Raw genomic sequence first — 7,146 nt, forward strand, 5'->3', positions numbered from 1 at the left:
TGGTGTCTCTTAAAGGGACATTTTTGTTTTCAGTACTAAGTTAATAGTTTTTTTACTAAGTTATATTGTAAGTTGAAAAAGTTATTCTTAACTTTTGCTGTATTGCTGTTAGCGGCTGCTGGTGGACTGGTTTAATTTGCACTTAGTAATTAAAACAAAAATTTACCTTTAAGAGACACTAAATTAATAGTAAAAAAAAAACAAATTCTCTCACCTAGATTACGAGTTTTGCGTTAGAGGCTGTGCGGTGCTAACGAGCAGTTTATGCTCACCGCTCACTTACAGACAGCGCTGGTATTATGGGTTTTTACAAACCCGGCGTTAACAGACAAGAAGTGAGCATTGAGCAAAATTTTGCTCTACATCTCACTCCAATTATACCAGCGCTGCTTAAGTTAGCGGTGAGCTGGTGTAACATGCTTGTGCACGATTTCCCCATAGGAATCAACGGGGAGAGCCAGCTGAAAAAAAGTCTAACACCTGCAAAAAAGCAGCGTTTAGCTCCTAACGCAGCCCCATTGATTCCTATGGGGAAATACAATTTATGTTTACACCTAACACCCTAACATGAACCCCAAGTCTAAACACCCCTAATCTTACACTTATTAACCCCTAATCTGCTGCCCCCAACATCGCCGACACCTGCATTATAACTATTAACCCCTAATCTGCCGCCCCCAATGTCGCCGCCACTATTCTAAATGTATTAACCCCTAAACCTAAGTCTAACCCTAACCCCCCCTAACTTAAATATAATTTAAATAAAATTTTAACTAAAACTTAATATTAATAACTAAATAATTCCTAGTTAAAATTAAATACTTACCTGTAAAATAAACCATAAGCTAGCTACAATATAACTAATATTTACATTGTATCTATCTTAGGGTTTATTTTTATTTTACAGGCAAGTTTGTATTTATTTTAATAATAATTGACCTGTAAAATAAAACCTAACCTAAGTTACACTAACACCTAACACTACACTATAATTAAATTATTTCCCTAAATTAAATACAATTAAATAAAATTATCTAAAGTACAAAAAAATCAAACACTAAATTACAGAAAATAATAAACAAATTACAAGATTTTTAAACTAATTACACCTAATCTAATCCCCCTAACAAAATAAAAAGCCCCCCCAAAATAAAAAAGCCCTACCTTACACTAAATTACAAATAGCCCTTAAAATGGCCTTTTGCGGGGCATTGCCCCAAAGTAATCAGCTCTTTTACCTGTAAATTTTTTTACAAATCCCTCCCCAACATTAAAATCCACCACCCACACAACCAACCCTACTCTAAAACCCGCCCAATACCCCCTTAAAAAACCTAACACTAACCGCTTGAAGATCACCTTACCGGGAGAAGTCTTCATCCAACCGGACTGAAGTTCTCAACAAAGCCGGGAGAAGTCTTCATCCAAGCCGGGCGAAGTGACATCCGACGCGGAGCATCCTCTTCCTTCCGATGACTAACACTGAATGAAGGTTCCTTTGAATGGCGTCATCCAAGATAGCGTCCCTTCAATTCCGATTGGCTGATAGAATTCTATCAGCCAATCGGAATTAAGGTAGAAAAAATCCTATTGGCTGATGCAATCAGCCAACAGGATTGAGCTTGCATTCTATTGGCTGATTGGAACAGCCAATAGAATGCCAGCTCAATCCTATTGGCTGATTGCATCAGCCAATATGATTTTTTATACCTTAATTCCGATTGGCTGATAGAATTCTATCAGCCAATCGGAATTGAAGGGACGCCATCTTGGATGACATCATTTAAAGGAACCTTCATTCAGTGTTAGTCGGAAGGAAGGAACTAACAAAAATCTTGTAATTTTGTTTATTATTTTCTGTAATTTAGTGTTTGTTTTTTTTTGTACTTTAGATAATTTTATTTAATTGTATTTAATTTAGGGAAATAATTTAATTATAGTGTAGTGTTAGGTGTTAGTGTAACTTAGGTTAGGTTTTATTTTACAGGTCAATTTGTATTTATTTTAGCTAGGTAGTTATTAAATAGTTAGTAACTATTTAATAACTATTCTACCTAGTTAAAATAAATACACACTTGCCTGTAAAATAAAAATAAAACCTAAGCTAGCTACAATGTAACTATTAGTTATATTGCAGCTAGCTTAGGGTTTATTTTATAGGTAAGTATTTAGTTTTAAATAGGAATAATTTAGTTAATGATAGTAATTTTTATTTAGATTTCATTTAATTATATTTAAGTTAGGGGGGGTTAGGGTTAGAGTTAGACTTAGATTTAGGGGTTAATAACTTTAGTATAGTGGCGGCGACGTTGGGGGCGGCAGATTAGGGGTTAATAATTGTAGGTAGGTGTCGGCGATGTTAGGGACGGCAGATTAGGGGTTAATTATATTTAAACAATGTTTGCGAGGCGGGAGTGCGTCGGTTTAGGGGTTAATATATTTATTATAGTGGCGGTGATGTCTGGTTTGGCAGATTAGGGTTACAATTTTTATTATAGTGTTTGCGATGTGGGAGGGCCTCGGTTTAGGGGTTAATAGGTAGTTTATGGGTGTTAATGTACTTTTTAGCACTTTAGTTAAGAGTCTTATGCTACGACTTTGTAGTGTAAAACTCTTAACTACTGACTTTAAAATGCGGTACCAGTCTTGACAGGAGAGAGTCTACCGCTCACTTTTTGGCAGACTCGTAATACCGGCGCTATGCAAGTCCCATTGAAAAAAAATAGGATACGCAATTTACGTAAGTGGATTTTTGGTATTTCCATGTCTGGCCAAAAAAGTGAGCGGTGAGCCTGTACCTTCAAGACTCGTAATACCAGCGGGCGTTAAAAAGCAGTGTTAGGACCGGCCAACGCTGCTTTTTAAGCCTAACGTAAAACTCGTAATCTAGCCGTCTGTTAAAGACTGCTGCTCCATAACTTTGTCAGCCTGCTCTGAGACTGCGGACAACAATCCGCCCGATCCTATACGATCGGGCTCATTGACACCCCCTGCTAGCGGCCGATTGGCCTTGAATCTGCAGGGGGTGGCATTGCACAAGCAGTTCACAAGAACTGCTTGTGCAACGATAAATGCTGACAGCGTATGCTGCCTGCATTTATTGATGTGCGGCGGACATGATACATCGTATCATGTCCACTTGCACTTTCATAAATCGGCCCCTATGTGTCTCTTAAAGAAACATTTTTGTTTTCAATACTGACAAGTTAATAGTTAAAATGAAAAGAAAAAAGAAGCAACTCTGTTTTTTTTTACTAAGTTTATTACTTACCTTTAAAGGGACACTGAACCCAAATATTTTCTTTCATGATTCAGATAGAGCATGCAATTTTAAGCAACTTTCTAATTTACTTCTATTATCAATTTTAATTCATTCTCTTGCTATCTTTATTTGAAAAAGAAGGCATCTCAGCTAAGGAGCCAGCAAATGTTTGCTTCAGGACCATGGACAGCACTTGTTTATTGGTGCTGACCAATCAGCAAGGACAACCCAGGTTGTTCACCAAAAATGGACCGGCATCTAAACTTACATTCTTGCTTTTCAAATAAACATACCAAGAGAATGAAGAAAATGTGATAATAGGAGTAAATTAGAAAGTTGCTTAAAAATGCATGCTCTATGTGAATCATGAAAGAATTTTTTTGAGTACAGTGTCCCTTTAAGTAATTTTTTTAGTTTTGCCAAAAATGCTGTGCACAAAAATTAAATGTATAAATAAAAGAATAAGTTTAAAATTTACATAGAATGACAAATTACAGCTTCAAAATGGCAAAAATCTGCACTGTAGCTCAAAATGAAAAATGTAGATAAAAAAAAAATTCTAACGAAATTCATTGGAAACTAAAGCGATAATGAACGAAAACAATTTTTTTTCCCACCATGAAATAGCACAGGAACTTTGAGATGGGGCTGGCAGTGGCACCGGCAATTTAACTACTGGATAGCGCCAATGTGAGCACATTTTGGATGGAGGTAGGTTAGGGTTGCCACCTCAGTTATGTTTTCCTGGACACTTATGAGTTACACATACTGCAGGGTAAGCAAGAAGGAGCATGAATAGTGCTGTCCAGGAACACTTTTCATGTGTTGTCCAGGGGTGCAATTAATGTTGCCACCTAGGCAGGACCGTCTTTAACACAGGGCAAAAGGGGCAGCTGCCCAGGGCCCAGTCTCTGTTGAGGGGCCCTAGAATCCTAAAAAAAAAATATATATTTTTTTTTTTTAATGGTTCAACCAGACTGCTGATGTGACATGGGGAACACACACATTCAGTCCTAATACTGTCACAGTCAAAAGTACTCTGCTTATATTTAAAAAAAAAGAAAAAAACTGTGCCAGACCATGCCGGTGTCATGTGACATGCCAAGCTATTGCCATGTGCTGTTTTAGATGTGCACTGTGCAGCACTGAATGCAAAGCCCTAACTCTGCATCCAGCCATTCCCATTGCATCAGAAAAGGTCCTACTGGGGTTACCAATGTTACCAGGTAACTGCTCTGGTGGTGGGGATTGTTTCTGGGTAGGGCTGACTGTAGGCGCATGCTGCAGAAAGCTGGAGTGGCAGGCATGTGCGGATTTGAGCATCTGTGCAGCTGCATACACTGCTCTCTTCAGTCTTGAGGCTGTGTGACTCATCTCACACTGTATCCATTCAGCCTTGGGCAGACAGCATCCAGTCTGCTGGTCCCCTTAGCCCTGCTCTTTCTGCTGTGACCCTAAGATCAACTAACTGAAGTTTATCAGGGGAACAGTGCTTTGTAGAAAGGTGTCAGTGAAGAATAAGTGAGTGCACACACCCCTCCCCATGCAGCATTGTCTAGTGCAGGGTGAGAGGGAACTTGTTCGTAGCAAAGAAGTGACATGTGCTGCTGTGGCATATGTATAGTGTCATGCTGATACTTCACACATTAATGTAAGGTTTATTGTTATAGTTTTTGTTTTCTCTCTGTCTCAAATTTTACAGCTTCCCATAGTAGTTCTGCTGTTCCAGTCAGTAAACTTATATTTGTCTGCACCTCCATGCTTCCTCCTCAGTCTTTACCTTGCTTTGCTACTGTTGGCTGCCCTAAATCTCTTTAACCAGCTAACCTCACACCAGAATCACATTCAAAAGAATATTAAATGAATCCACAGTGGAGGAATTTATATATTTATTTACTTATTAGTACTGCTTACATCCAGTTTCACATTGCAATTTATTTCATTTTTCTTAAAATGATTAGCCCAGCAGTGGATGAGCCACTGCTGGGCTAATAATTTAAAAAAATTATAAAATAAATTGATTTAGGTATTTTTTGGGGATGTTGGGGTGGAGAGCGAAATTACATGGGGTGGGGTGGGGGTGGGGGCCCAAGAAAGTTTTTGCCCTGGGTCCAGTCAATATTAAAGACGGCCCTGCACCTAGGCAATATTTTCCTGGACCCTTTTGAGTTATACATGCTGCAGGGTGTGCAGATAGAACAAGGACAGTTTTGTTCAGTGTCACTATTTGTGTGATTTCCAGGGTTGAAATTCATGTTCCTACCCTACCTGCATACCCTGCAGCATGTTTAACTTAGAAGTGTCTAGGACAACATGGCTGAGGTGGCAACCCTAAGGTAGGGAGATAGGGAATGGGGGGCCTTAAAAGAAAGGAACTGTGCACCCCTCCCTTTAGGGTGCAACAACCATTGTGTTTATAACTATTATAATTATTATTATTTTTTAATTCAAGCTGGCTTCTGTAGAAGGAAGCGAGTGCAGCTTGCTATTAATTAAATATATTTATAATCTCCCATGTCACCTGATTCACATTACTTATGTCTCTACAAAAGATCACGTATTGCTTCTAGCCTTAATTATTGTTATTGGGGCTATATATAGTTCATATGTGTTAAGGCTGTGCAATTTTTTACTTTTATGCTTAAAGTCTGCTTTGGTTTCTTCAGTTTTATTGTTGTTTATTCATATCAAAGGCATTGTTTATTGTAAAATAAAAAAACATAATAATTATATATATATATATATATATATCATGTTTAATATATCTATGAAGAATTTAAATATATCCAGAACTGTTTAATTAATTGTTTTAAACGTGTTAAAGGATCCAGTGAATTCACATGTATTATTAAAGGGAAAGTCTACACCAAAATTGATACTGTTAAAAAAGATAGAAAATCCCTTTAATACCCATTCCCCAGTTTTGCATAACCAACATAGCTATATAACACAGTAATTCTGGAAAGACAAAAAAAAGCATCTCTGACTTATTAGATGTTAAGCAGCACACTATAGTATGAGTCAGATGGAACAGGGTAGGAAATAGGTAAGCTGAGTATATTGGATAGACATAGGCGTGCGCACAGGGTGTGCCAGACATGCCCAGGCACACTAATGCAGCCAACTCCAGACACACTAATGAAATATGCTGCACATACCTATGTGGATAAATATAATTATCAGCTAATATCAGGTTGTGCAAATGTAAAAAAAAATGTATGCAAGAGTGACACACTATGTTTCAGTATGTGTCAGTGCGTGTGCATGTATGTGTGTGACTATGTGTCAGTGTGTGTGTATGTGTCAGTGCGTGTGCATGTATGTGTGTGACTATGTGTCAGTGTGTGTATGTGTCAGTGTGTGTGCATGTATGTGTGTGACTATGTGTCAGTATGTGTGTATGTGTCAGTGCGTGTGCATGCATGTGTGTGACTATGTGTCAGTGTGTGTGCATGTATGTGTGTCACTATGTGTCAGTGTGTGTGTATGTGTCAGTGTGTGTGCATGTATGTGTGTGACTATGTGTCAGTGTGTGTGTATGTGTCAGTGTGTGTGCATGTATGTGTGTGACTATGTGTCAGTGTGTGTGTATGTGTCAGTGCATGTGCATGTATGTGTATGACTATGTGTCAGTATGTATGTGTCAGTGTGTGTGCATGTATGTGTGTGACTATGTGTCAGTATGTGTGTATGTGTCAGTGCATGTGCATGTATGTGCTATGTGTCAGTATGTAAGTATGTGTCAGTGTGTGTGTATGTGTCAGTGTGTGTGCATGCATGTGTGTGACTATGTTTCAGTATGTGTCAGTATGTGTGTATGTGTCAGTGTGTGTGCATGTATGTGTGTGACTATGTGTCAGTGTGTGTGTATGTGTCAGTGTGTG

Source organism: Bombina bombina, chromosome 2 (genome assembly GCF_027579735.1).
Source record: "Bombina bombina isolate aBomBom1 chromosome 2, aBomBom1.pri, whole genome shotgun sequence".
Taxonomy (NCBI): domain Eukaryota; kingdom Metazoa; phylum Chordata; class Amphibia; order Anura; family Bombinatoridae; genus Bombina; species Bombina bombina.